Genomic DNA, 16,968 nt, shown 5'->3' with positions numbered 1-16,968 from the left:
CATATTTCCTTCGCCCTCTCACTCCCTCTCTTCCTCCGTCCTCTCTCATTATTTTTTTTTTCTTTCTTTCCTAGCGCTTCTCCTTCATTATTTTCCTCTTCCTCATTTTTCATTTTACCCCCTTGTAATATTTTTCTTTTTATTGATCCTCGTTCTTATTAATGGTCTTAATGTTCTTCATCTCTCTCTTTTTTACAGCATTTTGTGAAAAGAAGGCTAGCGTGTGCAACAAGACTGATGGATAAATGTTGATAGATGGATAGAGAGATAAATACATAATAGATACATACAAGTAAATGGTTAGAAAGGAGAAATGTACATGATAAAAATACACTGGTAGAGATGAAGGTAAGCAGATGTATAAGAAAGAGTAACGATAGATAAACAGACAAATATATAAGTACTAAGTATTATAAAAGAAATTAGTGTCATAGAAGAACTCAGGATGTAACGTTACCACACAACCTTCGTCTCTCTCTCTCTCTCTCTCTCTCTCTCTCTCTCTCTCTCTCTCTCTCTCTCTCTCTCTCTCTCTCTCTCTCTCCAAGGCAGACTCTATGGAAACTTTACTTAAAAGTACATCATTAACAGTTTTTTTTTTTCCCTCTTTTTCTTTACACCAATAAGTCCAGATTTATATTTGTCGAGGGAGGTTTTACTGTCAGACTTGAGATCACAAAAGGCTAAAGTTGAGTATCATTCCTCCCCTTGCATTCGTACCTCGCTTCTCTACTTTCTGATTCACTCTGATGACTGACTGAGGACTGCCATGCTTACTCAGTGCACCATCGCTGTATTGACTCTACTCCTGCGTCATTTTTAAGGGTGACTTAATTCAACCTTACTTTTAACACATTTCTCGCAGATTTGACCTTTCATTATCATCCCATTTATTGCGGATATGACCTTATCATTTATCCATTCGTGACGGAGGTGATCTTGTCAAGAGACCATGTGTAGCCGTATCATATCATTCATCGTGAACTTGGAGTGATTTTTTATCCCTTTTTATCATGGACTTGGTTTTATTTATATTCTTGTTCTACTCCCTTGCTTTTAGAATTCACGTAGCTAGGATTGCTAAAGGTAAGAACTTATTGTTGAAAAAAAAAGTGTTGGAAAAGTCGCGCCTTTGAAAACTAAAGCTCTCCGCTAAAAATGAAAACGTGATGGTGTAAAGGAAACGCGCAGCTGTAAAAGAAAAGGGTTTCCTATAAATAAAAACGCTCCGCTGTAAAAGAAATGGCTTCCCTGTAAATGAAAACGCTCCGCTGTGAATAAAAACGCTTCACATCAAATGAAAACTAATCGCCGAATATGAAAATACACCGCTAAAGAAATTAAATTGAGAGGTAAACGTGAAAACGCGCCGCTGTTTTGTGCTGCGTGGCTTGGCAGTCCTGTCACAATGCTCCTCGCCTGTGTGATTTACACGAGTCACGTAGAAAAGGTTTGCAAGGGAACAACAGGGGGTTCAATCATCTCTCCCGCGTTTCACCCTTCATGCCCTCAAAGTGTTTTTTTTTTTTTTGCAAACGGCTGATTAATTGGCGTGAAGAAATTTTTGTATCGATTGCAGTGAGGGGAGAGTTTCATTTTTCTTTTCTTTTCTTTTTCCTTCTTTTTCAGTCTTGCTTTCTTTTCGGTAACTTTACCCATTCATCTGCAATGTCATATGCACGGCCTTGATATATGCAAACTGCCTCAAAGCGCACGTGTTGTTCGCTTCGTTGCTTGCAGTGTGAAATTTGTCAAGTCCAGCACGTGAACACGGGCGGGGCTCTTTCGATGACTTAGCTCTTTGTTAGCGTCACGAGAAAGTGTCGTGTTGGAGGATATTGTTACATGCACGCCAATCATTGATTGTCCTAGGGAACTCTGCTTGTTTCGCGAAGCATTGAAGGTGTCAGTGTTTGCTGTACATCGCCAGGAGTGATTGATGTTCCCCCTGAGATGATGTAAAGTTGTGAAGCCAGATGTTTATCAAAGATCTATTAATTTTCCGAAACATTATCATAAGTTTATCATCAACTCGGTAAACTTTTCTTGATGGATTTTGATTAATCCAGCGAGGAATTGTAATTATATAAGGCTGTAGATAGTGGCAGCGTACCGTACTTTCATGCAACTTTTCCTAACTATGTATTGTTTGCAGAACTCTTCGTAATTCTGAACTGGTCGTCTGATTTTTTTTTTTTTTACACCATTTTAAGACTTAAATAGTTCCAGGAGAGAAGTAACAAGGCGCATTAAAGACTAAAATTTCCAATCCGATTTTCATATTATTGGTGTATTATATTTCTTTTCTTCGACATTCAAGCATTTTTTTTTTTTTAGTATTTGTGGCTCTTATTTTACCTTCTCTTCACACAAAATTTAATAGGGAAAATCAGCCTGGAAAAAAAAAAAAACGATTGAACTAAAGTTACTAAACCACACTGCTGTTAGAACCCTCAACAAGAAACGTAACATAAACAATTTTCTTAGCACTGTGACACTAAACGTACTGAGAAAGAGACACAGAGAAGAAGAGAAGCTACATTTCACCGCCAGAATCCCCACAAAAACCACCTCAGCAAACTATTTGTTAGGAAGGATCGCCTCAGGACAAGGAAGTGCCACTGTTCCGGACAAGGTATTTGATAGCCGTCCTCGATCATCCTCAGATAAAGAAACCACGAGGAGCTCCATTTGAATATCTGCATAATCTACGAGTTAATATGAATAAAATACGTATCTTCCTATGAGAACACACACACACACACACACACACACACACACACACACACGTATTCTTCGGCAAGGAAACAAACCCTGGAAATTAAGCCATAACAGAAATAAAATGCAGAGGCTCAAGCGAAAAACGAGTGTGCGAGGAAAGAAACAAACAGTCGTAGGACAGTAACTGCAAGAGTTGAAATGGTGGAAAGAATTGGAGCATGAAGGAGTAAAGCTTAGAGAGAGAGAGAGAGAGAGAGAGAGAGAGAGAGAGAGAGAGAGAGAGAGAGAGAGAGAGAGAGAGAGAGAGAGAGAGAGAGAGAGAGAATACATTTGATATTCTATATTCTGATTTTTTTCTGCACACGGGTAAAAAAAAAAAAAAGAACAGGAACAGCAATTTTCGTACCACTTAAATGTCCTTGTTAAGTATGGCATTGAGGTAATTATATTCCTGGTATTACACAATGAAAAAAAGATGGGTACTATTGCTCCTAGGAGAAAGTGCTGTAAAATCGGAACAGAGAAAGCACTTGTTTGTTTTATTGTGGGCAATTCATGACGGTTTGGCATTTTGGTAATACTCACTGTTAGGAATGAATATCCTTTCCTCATCACGTATCGCTCTCTGGTGCCGCGGTGTTTCCGATTGGTTTTAAGAATTCATGGTGGAAAGACTAAATTTATCCCAGAAAGCATTAATACATTTTCGCGGATTCCCTCAACGCTCATCCCGGATTACTGAGCTCGGCGGTGGGTCGGGCCACCTGCAGGCGTGGAGGCAGGTATGTTGTAAGACTGCCTAGCGCGATTCCGTCTTCAGAATTTTTCTCATCCTTCCTCATTTATGAATCTCTCGTATACATCAGCCACTCCACCTCCTTGTGGCTCCGACACCCAGTTCTATAAAACTCACACACATTCCTCGTAATTGTTTATTTTGTATCTGCGCGGTGGACCTCAGTTACACTAAAAACAGGATTCATTGGTAATCCCCACTGCTTTAGCTGTGGCTGGATATATATATATAGTTTGAGTCAGCGTGGATCATATTAGAGCTAGGTACTCATATTGCAGTTAGGAAATAGATAATAAAGCATATTTTCTTTTATTTTCCTTTTCAATTGTTTTTTGCAAGAGAACCACCTTTACAGAGACATCGATGCATGGGTGTCGTGAATGTGTTTTGTCCAAGGCCCTTAATCCCAGATTGGAAAGCCTTCCCTCGAGAGCTTTGGGAAGATGTTATCAATCCTTCAGCATTCAAAAAAAAAAAAAATGTTTTCTCATATTGGACTGCAGACTTAAAGGTGTAGGTGACATTCACGGATTCTATTTTTTTGTTGTTATTCTTAATATGAATTTGAATTGAGTAATGACATGCTCTCTCTCTCTCTCTCTCTCTCTCTCTCTCTCTCTCTCTCTCTCTCTCTCTCTCTCTCTCTCTCTCTCTCTCTCTCTCTCTCTCTCTCTCTCTTGATAATATTATGTTTTTGAAGTACGAGATGTTCCTCAAAATAAATCTTTGTGGTTATCACCCGATATAAAAGTTTGCGGCAGTCATCCCCTGTGGAAGTAGAATATAATAGATGTATTCTCCAGCTCTTGAGGCATCCATGAGTGGAAACAAAATTGTGTGTTAGAAAAATTGTTATAATTACTCATTTGCCATTACATTACACTCCTCAGTATGCTTTTATAATTCACCGTTTCTCTGTTTTTTTTTTTTTTTTTTTTTCTGCGCCCATGACAGTCGTGCATGCCTGGCCACATTCACAGCCACGGCAGGATATTCCAGTCAGACGCAAGGAACGAGCGTCTTGACGTGAGGTCCCCACAGGCCACAAACTTTGGGTGACTGTGGCCACTCGCCTCTCCAACATATCATGTGGATGTCAGTCTCCCCAAACCAGTCCCCGGACGGAATGCCGCTCTCTACAAGGGAAAACCAAATTAGAATAACTTCGCTTCGAGAAAATAATACGATATAACTGGTCTCTTTTGCTGTCTCCACTCCCCCCAGAAATATAAAATAAATAAGTAATAATAATAAAATGAAAAAGGAAAATAGAAAAGCTTAAGATATAAACATATTCTTGTGGCTGTCGTGTTTTGCACTTCCCGAATGGAATAAACATGCACTTCCTGTCTCGCGCAATCGTCAAAGAAAAAGACGCGGCGCAAGAGTGTGTAAGATAAGTCATGTTTTGCGCCGCGAGTCTTGCATTGAGCGAGATATCTGCTGTCTTTGCAATATCTTCAGTTCCTTCCCACGCAACACGCCGAATCATTAGAGGATAGGAGGAAAAGACTGTACAAACTTCTCACTGATGGGATACGACACAAGAGAAAGTACGCTTTGGAAATTACAAGTTTGCGGCATTTCTAGAAAGCTGGAGACTGGTGGGTGGAAAAATGAAAATCTTCTATTAGCATCTCCTTTTGATGCGTCTCCTGTGCATGCCGCGTGAGACTCATGTCACTGGCATATAAAGAAAGGTGGAATAGTTTTGGAAATCTAAAATAACGTTTCTTGGAGAAAATATATAAGCGTAGGACACAGGAATTTATAAGCTACTGACAGCATTTACGATGACTAAAACATACTTAGAACTTGTATGCTCCCTTTCTTTGCGGCATATAACATTTTTCATCTCCTTTAAACATGAGAATGGGAACGACACTTAGCAGCCACCAAGCACAGGACGTGGTGGCGCCGCAACCAACACGCCATGGAAAGAAAGATTTTAGTGGGCAGAGGAAACGTGACAGCCTGACATTCCTTACCTTATATCTGCACTCTCTTCTCTTTATTTCTTACGCTAACACTGTCTTTTTCTTTCCGCCTCTTGCATTCCACTGAGTCACGTCTGCACTGAGGCTTATTCGCTAGCAACAGAACCCACGTTACACTTTTTGATAAGCAGTCTAAATCATTGTGTAAGTAAGATATAAGTTAAGATAGGTAAAATTAAATCAGTGTGAAAATGATAATAATAATAATAATAATAATAATAATAATAATAATAATAATAATAATAATAATAATAGTGATAGTAATAGTGAGGAATGTTATTATTACTTATTGTTGTTGTTGTTGTTGTTGTTGTTGTTGTTGTTGTTGTTGTTGTTGTTGTTGTTGTTGTTGTTGTTGTTGTTGTTTTCATTACTGTTATTATTATTATCATTATCATCTTTATCATCAACATCATCATCATCATCATCAAAATAAAATAATATCAAAGACGAAAAAAAGTAAAAACCACAGATTTAACAAGGCAACATTAGGCCGTTAAGATAAAAAAATAAAATAAAATAAATAAATGAATAAAAAACAGTAAATGAACACTGAACCAGAAGTACTGTGGAGTAGTATGCTTAGACCTGATGTCACTCGTTGGAAAGGACAGGCAGACTTAACATATTACTCTCTACATCTTTATCACCACCCATTTCTTTCCCTCTTACACCCAATGCATCTACACATACACACATACCATACACTCACTTCACCATCACATCCTCCGCCATTCTGTCTAGAGAACCAAACTATCTTAGTACTTTGATTTCCTTGCAATCATCACATTTCTCATAATCGTGTATATATTCTCACCATAACCTTAATTTTTCATGTCTTTACACCCATCACATCTACACACTCATACACTATCCCTCATCCTCTCACTTTCTATTACTTTTTCCCCCAAAAATATACAAATATCAGGGTGCTGCACGACATCTTACTTATAATCTTTAAGGTACAAGAGAATCGTGCAACGTAAGTCATCAGCGGGGAGAGTTGGTTGCTGCACGTGAAGGACTCTGAACGTGAGGCAATTGTTAACTTGTTTACAGAGATCAAATATTAGAGAGCAAGTGGAGTGAGGCAATTAGGTCGAGATGGAGTTAAGGACCAATTAATAACCCGACTCGAGTGAATGATGTATGAATTAATGTTTATTATTGATATGAATAACACACACACAAACACACACACACACAAACACAGAGAGAGAGAGAGAGAGAGAGAGAGAGAGAGAGAGAGAGAGAGAGAGAGAGAGAGAGAGAATGTGTGTGTGTGTGTGTGTGTGTGTGTGTGTGTGTGTGTGTGTCCTTGGAGGAAAGTCGGGGATCGGTATATTGAGGGGAACTGCTCGCGAAGTTGATGGTCATATAAATGGTAATGTCTTGCGATCAGGTTATCGAGCCTTGAAGAAGCTCCTGCTCAAATTTACCCGTCAAGTGTACACAGTCCCAATACTCGTAAAAGATCACCTCCTCGCTATCTTGGGGACGTGCAGCGTAATATGACGTGTTAGCATATGGAAATGCTGACAAATTCTTAAGCAGGTGAAGTACCGATATTTCTCGAACGCTTAAGCATAGATGATCAATTCTAGTTTATAATCCTCTTCTTCTTCTTTCGGCTGCTCCCAGTTTAGGGGTCGCTACAGCGGATCACTCTTCTCCAATGTGCTCTTAATTCTAGTTTATAGTATTTAAGTAAAAAAAAAAGTGTAATTTATCGTAAACCTGAGTAGTATGGAAAGCTGTTTGGGATTCCAGACGCCAGTCACCGTAGTAATAAATTAGATATCAGGCAAGTCAGAGACGGCTGATATTGATAAAAAAAAAAAAAATTAATGTGTTGTTTGAGATTCCTGACATCAGTTATCGCGGTAATAAATCAAATATCACGCAAGGCAGAGAAGACTGATGTTTGTGGAAGGCTGCAATGATTCCTTTGTCTCGTCCTCAGCCTAAGAGGTGCACCGTTTACAACTCAACGGCAGTCACTAGTCTGAAAGTGTCATATTTGAAGAAAGACACCTCTTTAATACCTTTTTTCTATTTCTTTTGAATCATTAGTGTGTGCCTTCCGCAGTGTGTTTTGCCAGCATCTGCTTAACTCTCCAGCCGTGTTGCTCTTGATGCGTGTGTCTCACGTGTTGAAAGTGTAGAGAGAGAGAGAGAGAGAGAGAGAGAGAGAGAGAGAGAGAGAGAGAGAGAGAGAGAGAGAGAGAGAGAGAGAGAGAGAGAGAGAGAGGGAAGAATAGCAATAAAAGGCAAATCCATGTATAAACTGAAATAAAAAAGTAAAGTAAAAATAAAGTGTAGCGAATAAAAACAGTAGACATGCTAACGGTATTATTTTTCTGGTGACTTATTGGAAGTTGTGCCTTTCATTATGTATCTTTATGAGACACATACAAGGTTGGCATGCGTTTTGTCCTTCGCTACGCGCTCAGCTAAAAATGCATGTGAGTGAACGTTAAAAATCCCAAACTTTACGATCATACAAGCATTTTACCGTCTTATCCCGCATTTATTGAAGAAAAGAATCCTTCAGTATATTCTGACTCTTGGGGAATTGATAAAAATTGTCAAAGAAAGAAATAATATCCTTAAAACATAAAAACGTAAACATTTTCGATCAGCAAAAGGTAAATTTAATAATATCCTGTATTTAAACTGCGTCTAAGTGAATGATGCACATATACCATGGTTGTGTTTTTATGATTATATAATGCTAATGGAGTTTTTGTCCTGTGGTACTTCAGACTTGTGCAAAATATCGTGATGCATTGAATGTTCTGTGTGTTATAAGTATACTTAAGAAGTAGCACAAACACGAGGACAGTACCATCACTGCACCTGATGTGCTCATGACGTGTGCAGGTCTACACGCGGGTGGGACTCACTGAGGCATTTCATCTTATCGGTATACACTAAGTGTGCATAAGTATACCAAGTGATGAAACTGACGTAGATTATTTATTGTAATGAAATTGAAAGCCAAGACTGTACAAGAAACGCTTAGTTTACCATGAAAGTCCAAATTGTGAAATATGTTTAGAAAGATGTGCACTGCGTCATAACTTTACATTCTTATTTTGCTATATGTACATCTGTCCTAAACGCATTGCCCGCGATCCATTGCCTTCGCTGCTGAGTACACAACACGATGTTATATAGGATAGGTTGAGCCTTCCCTGGGCATGATGCGATCCGTTGCTGCTACAGCGAGGACTGTACAACTTAATAACATTTCCGGCAGCGGTGTAGTGCTGTGCAGCGTGACCACGAGACGCCGGGCAGTGTGAAAGTGGTCTTACGATGCACAGGGAGTGTAACGTCATGTTTATTGTTCTGTTTATTTTGGTGAAAGTGTTTCCTGGGAGTAATGTTAACACAAGAACATAAGCGGCGGTAGTCACGAAGATATCAAGAACTTTTACTCTGGTGATATATATATATATATATATATATATATATATATATATATATATATATATATATATATATATATATATATATATATATATATATATATATATATATATATATATATATATATATATATATATATATATATATATATATATATATATATATATATATATATATATATATATATTGTTGTTGTTGATTGATTACAGAAAATTAATGAAGGAATAAAAAATGTTCCCTATTGTATATGCCTTTACAGTATTTAGAAATATTCCTTTAAAATCACGACATAAAAACCAGAGAAATTAGATGAGTTGAGCTCCATGGACATGTTGGTCTCCGTGGCCTTAGGTGCACCGCCTGACTCTTCCTCGTCCCGCCCATTGTATGCTGCTGCTGCTGCTGCTGCTGCTGCTGCTGCTGCTGCTGCTGCTGCTGCTGCTGCTGCTGCTGCTTGCCCAATTATTGGAGGCAGAGATTCCAGGTTTATTTTTTCGCAAAACTCTACTATAAACTAGATAATTTAGCAATTTGTGCTCTGCTGTGTGTGATCTAGCAGCGGTGAAACGTCCCGCTCATGATTTGATAATGTTCGATGTAACGAAGCCCTGTTATAGGAAAACCTCCCGTGACGTCACGCCAGATCGTGGGCGGTCAATTCGCCGAACTCTAAATTACTCTGCTCTGAACGTTTGCAACGATTGTGTTGTAATTACGATAAAGGTGATATATTTGATCATTAATCAACGATTCAATAAACTCATAAAAGCGAAAGGCAAATCTGATTACGTTGGAGCGTGACACAGTTCTTCTCTTTCGTGACACTCCTAATGAATATCCAGGAAAGGAAAAAGCGAGGGTGGGGTGGCGCTTGTGCTATCAGATTTATACGCGTGTACTAGTCACCTGGACCTGTGACCTTCACTGGCCTTAGGATCCAGTAGGTGAGAGGAATCAGAGCATAGTGTAGCTGTTGCAAATATTACTACTACCTACTGACGTATCTGCTTGGAAATGACTGACTGAATGAAAGAATTTACCTTGAAAAATGTCTGATTTACTAAATCCTAGTAGACAATTTGCGGAGGTGATTTTTGCTGGATTCACTTAAGCTCATTGCACGCTCACACACACACACACACACACACACACACACACACACACACTAAAAAAAAAAAGTCATCCATAGGTGGAAGTCTAGACGATGTAAACACATAAAAGATTTTCAAACTATACTCGTATTATTACACAAAAGATGAGAAATTCGGAAGACGGCTGTATGGTTCCGCTACTTGTACTGTATGTTTTGTGCCGCAAAGTTCAGTATATTCTTCGGAGGATAACAAACAAACCCGTTTTCTGTGCAGGGATCCTCGGCCAACCGCCTTATACTTTCCTTTAAGTTTCCACACAAGGAGGTACGGCTCCCCCTTCTCCATATCTCAACTTGATAGAGAGAGAGAGTCGAGGGAAGTTTGTGTACCTCCTCTTACTCGTCTCCCTTCTCCTCCACCTCCTCCTCGTCCTACTCCTGAGAACTTAGATCGTTCCCGTCGCAGCTGAATAGAGAGTCGTACGTGTTCCGTCTTCGTGCCGGTGAAGCTATTCTCCTGACGCCGCCGCTGTGTTGAGCGAGGCGCCTCACCGCCACGCCGGATGCTGGTGCGGCTTGCCAAGAGGGAAGGAAGGAGGGTGCTGCTTCTCTCTTCGAGTTATAAGGTGCTGGAGAGGCAGAATGCTACGAGAATGTGCATCATAAGAGGTCTTGTTCGGGTTGTGTGAGAGGATTTCTAGCTGCATCTCGGGCTGAATGATTTTGTTGGCATTATTATATATAGTACAGTGTTGCTGGCTCTTTGGTAAGGTGATGTAGTGCTTTGGTATTTAGTAGTGAAATTATTAAACCGATTATTAGATTTTTTTTTTATTTTATAAATATGGTACCTCCCTTCCTCCCTCCGTTTCTCTTTACCTTCCTTCCTTCTTCCCTCCCTCCCTCCCTCCCTCCCTCCTCTCTCTCTCTCTCTCTCTCTCTCTCTCTCTCTCTCTCTCTCTCTCTCTCTCTCTCTCTCTCTCTCTGTCTGACTGTCTTTCTCAAGACCCATATTATCTTTAAAATGTCCCAATGTGTCTTCTCTATTGTTCCGTCATGAAAATTTAATTAATATTTGATGTTTATCGCAATATTCAACTCAAGGTTTGAACGGCCAGTCACGCTTCACCAGGACTTGGCTGTACATTCTGGCTGCAGGGGTCCTTGATTCTGTAACCTCTATTACGTATCGAACAAAGTGATTTTTTTTCTTTTTACTCCTTTCTTCCTGGCGTATTGTAAATGTGTACCTTTTTTTATTACTATATATACACTGGATTCGGTATATACATACGTAACTGTGTAGTGTTAGGAAACTTACACACCGTATACTTCAATCTTTTATGTATACTCCAACCAAGTAAAGTCCATCCATGCGCGGCAGACTCCTCCACTCACATACGAGTATGATACGTACATTCCCTAACATTACCTAACCGAACATGCCATAAAATAACGCAACACAATTTATCATGTGAGAAGTCTTTGAAAAATTTGACCAGCGGAATGTTTGTCAGATAAATATTTTCTTGGGAGAAACTTAAGGATATACCCGTACATTTCATTATACCCTCACCATCATTTAACAAGCCAAGGAGAATCATTACCACAACAGAAAAAAAAAAAAAAAGAAAAAAAAACATTCTGTCAGCAATAGACTGAATCCTACAGTCTACCAACACAAAGAATTAAACAGATTTCTTTGTTTTAATATAATTGTTAGACTCCGGAACACGACATCAGTACGCTAACTTTGGGACGAGGTAAACATGGTTCTGTTTGCTTGTGATTCCACGCACTGCTTTTGTTGCCTCCTTCCTTGAGTTGGTGTCTGTATTCACTCGTGTTTGCTCAGAATTTGCGTGTTTATTAGATCGGCATGAGACGGCGAAGTACACGTGCGGCAGGAGAGTGGTTAAGAACGTCATGATAAAAAGCATTAAGACCATGGCAGAGAAGACGAAATTTGTAGTGATAATTCCCAGAGTCCTATCATTTTTTTTTTCTTTGTTCCATTTTAATCCTGGTGTCAAAAATGTGATGATGCTGCGAAATGAAGGACAGGAGAGTGAATAAAGCAAAAAGAAAAAGACTTCAAATAGAAATAAAAGAGGAAAGAAAGCAATAATAATACCCAAAACCCACTATTTATTTGCACCATTTATTCCAGCTCAAAATATCAGATGCGGTCGCCATATATAGTTAAAAAAAAAAAATTCCCTGGAACGCAGCCAATTTTACCTAACTATTTACGGTTCAATGAATACTCGTCAATTATTTTCGCCCTGACACGAGAAAATTTATTTATTTATTTTTTTATCAACGTTCTCCTATTAGATTACTTGCAGCTCAATATCACTCCAGGAAATAAAAAGATAACTTGGCTAAAAATAAAATTCATGCACGTAAAGTAGGAAAGGAAAAAAAAAATACCATGGCAAAAGAAAAGAAAAAAAAATACACAATTAGCATTTGCATTTACCCCAAAAAGAGGCACAAAGGAAATAGGATGTAGAGAAATACTTTGAAGTAACGTATGTGACTGAAGCGTTGGGGGAAACTTGCATTACTGAGGCACTTGCACCGATCTATTGCCGGCTATGCATGGGGGACATGAGTGTGTGGGCGTAGGTTTAGGTTCAGATGTGCGTGGGGTGTAGGTGTACGGGAATGCAGGGGAACGTAACGCGGTGGCAATACGAGAAAGGGGTGAAGCGAAGGGAGGGGTCGTGGAAAAAGGCTGCCGACCCATCCCATCCTATCTCCATTCAGCTCTAGAGGGGTGACACTTACACCGCTTTCCTTTTGCTTCACCTGTGATGGCCAGACATTGAGCCCTTCTGTTATGACGCGGCCTTAATGTGTGCTGTTAGGTTAGGCTGAAATAGAAAGTAGAGACAAGGGGGAGAAAAAGAAAAAAAAACAATAAAGGAAAATGAAGAGAAAAATAAGATAAAAGGACGAAGAAAAGTAAATAAAGCAAAATGCAAAAGAGAAGAGAAAGAAATTAGGAAAAAGTGTACTCTTAGGAAAAAAATAGACGAAAAAGAAGAGGAAAAAGAAAAAGGAATTAGATAAAACTGCAGCAAAAATAAAAGAAAAAGAGAAGAGACAAGAGAAGAAATTAGAGAAAAAAAAGGTCCAAAGAGAGAGAGAGAGAGAGAGAGAGAGAGAGAGAGAGAGAGAGAGAGAGAGAGAGAGAGAGAGAGAGAGAGAGAGAGAGAATTTTCCGTCTTACATTCACACGCTGAGACAAAGACTGACATGCCAGCTGAAACAATTATAAGCTCACCTGGTCTCTCAAGGATCCTGGTGATGGGGGAGAGAAAGCACCTTAGACCAAAGATTAACACCTGTGTCCCACTGGTACTTCCCACAAGGTGTTGCTTTTCTTTATTGTAAATGTTTGAATATTGTTTTGATTTTATCTTTTTCATCTATTTTATTTCGTATATTTGATTTTCTGACATTTTTTTATTTATTTTGTGCTATATAACGTAGGCCTTGCAGTTTAGATTACTTCCAATTACGCAATCTTATAATTATCATTTATGTTTCTTTTTTTATGTAAGGGGGTACTGGCCAAGGCCTAAAACAAGAGAAAAATAGCTTACTAATGTGTCAATCCATAGAAGAAAAGTGCCAAAAGCATTATCTAAAATCCGAGAAGTGTCCTGAGACCTTTTAGAAATCACGTGTTCAAAAATACATGTTTTTTTTTTTTATTTAAGATAATTGCCAATTTTCATACCTTACATTAATGTCAACATAATGTATCACCATAAGGTGCATCATTCGGAAGACGAAGTGTCATGAGAAGTGGCGGAATCCTGACTCCAGCAGGCTCAAGGATGTGCCTTCGTCAGACACAAACGGTTCAGGTTGACACCCACACCATCTCCCTCTGATTGTGCTTTACTGCATATCACACCCGCTTCCTGCTGCCAGAGTCTGTGGAGGATAATGACAATGCACTCCTTATCCCACCATCAGCAAAACTTATCTCTCAATCTGGTTCTGAATGTCCTGTCTTCTTTTCCTCTTTCCAGGTCGACCTTCTGTCACTCGTCCTCTCCATCTGTTACCTGTTCAGCGCATAACTTAACGCATAACCTCATCCTGTTTCTTCATCCCACATTCCAGTCCCACCAGCACATCCTAGCAATCTATGCCACTATACTGAAGGTCTAATACACGCTTGATCTCCGAGTCCATTGTGTTGAATACCTGGCAAGTCCCAATGAACAATGGGATGCGGTGCCAGTTAAAGCCCTCCAGCATCGTCCACTCAGCGATTCTATGGATTATTCACCTCCTTCAAAGAGGCATTTTTTTTTTATTATTTCCGTTCACTTCCGAGGGTGGGTGGTGAGAGAAACGCTGGAGAAAGTAAACGAAAAATATTCCCGTTCCACGCAGAAACACAAATGACCATATTTTTTTTCCACACAAGCTTTGATGTTGCAACATTAACAAAACCGACTCTACTGACCGTGATAATCTTCCTCCCTTTCCCTTCTCCCTTGTGTGGCTGTCATTAGGGTGGCGGGATGGGGCAGGGGAGGTTACTGGCGGAGCTTGATTTGTGTAAAGTCAGGTCAAGTAGAAATCTTATACCAGGTTATCCTTCTAGATCAGGTGCTCTCAACCAGGGCGGAATTCCCCAACGGGGGAATTTCAGGTTTTCAAGGGTGGAACTGGGACCACAGACTGGCAAACTCAAACTTTTAGAATGTTGATCTTTTTATTGCCTTTGAGCTCCCCAGGGCGGCACAAAATTCAGTAAGCATCTGTTACACACTGCAAGAAGCCTGTCAAACTGTTCACCACAAGCTCCTGAACCGTAAGGATCAAAATAGATTACCCATAGACAGGGCTGCCACAAAGGAAAGACAGGTGCCACCGAGTTGTCCGTCAGCAAATATCCTTACGAAGGCTTACGCCTTGATTAGAGTCCTAGACCTAGCCTCCTGTCACGAGTAGCCCCACATCCTTTCAGTATTATATGTATATTATTTTGGAATGCACTTTTTGAGGCAGACAATCTTGGAAAGAAGGGAGGGAATGACATTCTGGCATATGGTGAAAGGGGTGCATGGGGCAAGCAAGGGTGAGAGCCAGTGGTCTGTTATAGATTGTAACATAACTGCCTAATAATTTATATATGGTTTTCTCGAAATGAAGTAAACTTGAAGTTTATAATACTGCTACTGAAACTACTCTTATTACGTGGTCCTTAATTATAAAGAAGTAGGAAGGAAAACATTAAAATATTTCCTCCCATAGATGAAGGGTAGCGTTATGTATAAAAAGAGGAAAGGGTTAAGGCTGAAAAAGGCAAAACCCCTTATGAATTCTGGATGACTTGTAATTCGCTCTCGGAAATGTATGGTGAATTATTAAGAAATTTGAAATAGAGTTATTGTCCTTTCTGTGCTGGGTCTTACCAGGGATTTACAAAATACGACTACATAACACGCTGAAAGACTGTGCCGCATTCCTCCTGGACGTTGTTTCTCGAATATTGCAGTCAAATCAACGTCTTTAGTTGAGCGACGTGGAAATCGTCTTAAATCATCAGATGTGGGAAATAAAAATAACACTCCCGTCGATCATTGAATTTACTCATGTTTACAGGAGCTTAGAATTGGTTCGTCTTGAAACAGTGTGGGGAGGAGGACATAATCAGACTCAGAGTTTTTGCCTATTCTCATTAGGCAGAAGGAAGGAGTGAAAGGGAGTCAGTAACGTGGTGGAATGAGACAATTTGTGCAACAGTGTTAAAGCTTCGGTTTGATTGTTATCTTCCCTGTCATCGTCACTATTTGCCGATTAATTGTGCTGCTGGTCTTCGGTACCATTGTCGTTACCTGTGCAAGGTTAGGGGAGCCAGTAAATGAACTGTGTATGATTAGCAGTGTGATCAGATTTATTAGGAAAAGTGGCTGTCTCCTTTGTTCGTGATGCTTGTTTGACTTCTTTCCACTCTTACGGGAAATTGGCTATTGTCTTTACTCTGACCGCTACTGCTTTATTAATGTCACTGTTATTATTATTAATAACAATATTATTATTATTATTATTATTATCATTATTATTATTATTATTATTATTATTATGATGATGATGATGATGTTGCTGCTGCTGCTGTTGATAATAATAATAATAATAATAATAATAATAAATACTGTTATTATTATTATTATTATTATTATTATTATTATTATTATCATTATTATTATTATTATATAAATTCCAATTATATTATAAGCTCATTATACTGATCCTTTGGTTACTGTAGTAGTAGTAGTAGTAGTAGTGGTAGTAGTAGCGTTACAGATAAACCAGCCATCAGATGATCGACCAAAGCATTGTTAATTAGGCATGGTCACAAATTTCATTGATGTCAAAGTAAACATAATTGCGTATTGTAATTATAGTACCTCTGACAAAGTAAAAAGCAATGGCATACTTAGGTACAACAAATTACTTAAATCCAGTGGGAAATCCTTAAATAAAAATCACCTTATACTAAAAATGCCAGTGCTCTTGGTTATAATTATACATATATTCATTTCTAAAAAGATGAAAAGCAGAAGCCAGAATTCCTGACCACTGATAAAACTAAGGGTGTCTTACTACTACTACTACTACTACTACTACTACTACTACTACTACTTTAATACTATAGCTCACTGTTTGGATCCTTTCTTGTGCCATCATTAACGTGTCAGGTGGGACAGGTGCACAGGACTGGTAGCGAGAGGCAGTCATCTGATATCCGTACTCGTGAGATTAATATACCGCTCGTTCACAGAAATACATACACGTCCTTGATGGAACGCCCGCCGCCTCTCTGCCACTGGAGGTAGTTTAGTGTGAATGAAGCTGATGTGTTTACTCGTGTCCTGTAGTCCTGAAATAAT

This window comes from Scylla paramamosain, chromosome 14 (genome assembly GCF_035594125.1).
Source record: "Scylla paramamosain isolate STU-SP2022 chromosome 14, ASM3559412v1, whole genome shotgun sequence".
NCBI lineage: Eukaryota > Metazoa > Arthropoda > Malacostraca > Decapoda > Portunidae > Scylla > Scylla paramamosain.
The sequence above is the reverse complement of the archived record's forward strand: the minus strand, read 5'-3'. Positions refer to the sequence as shown.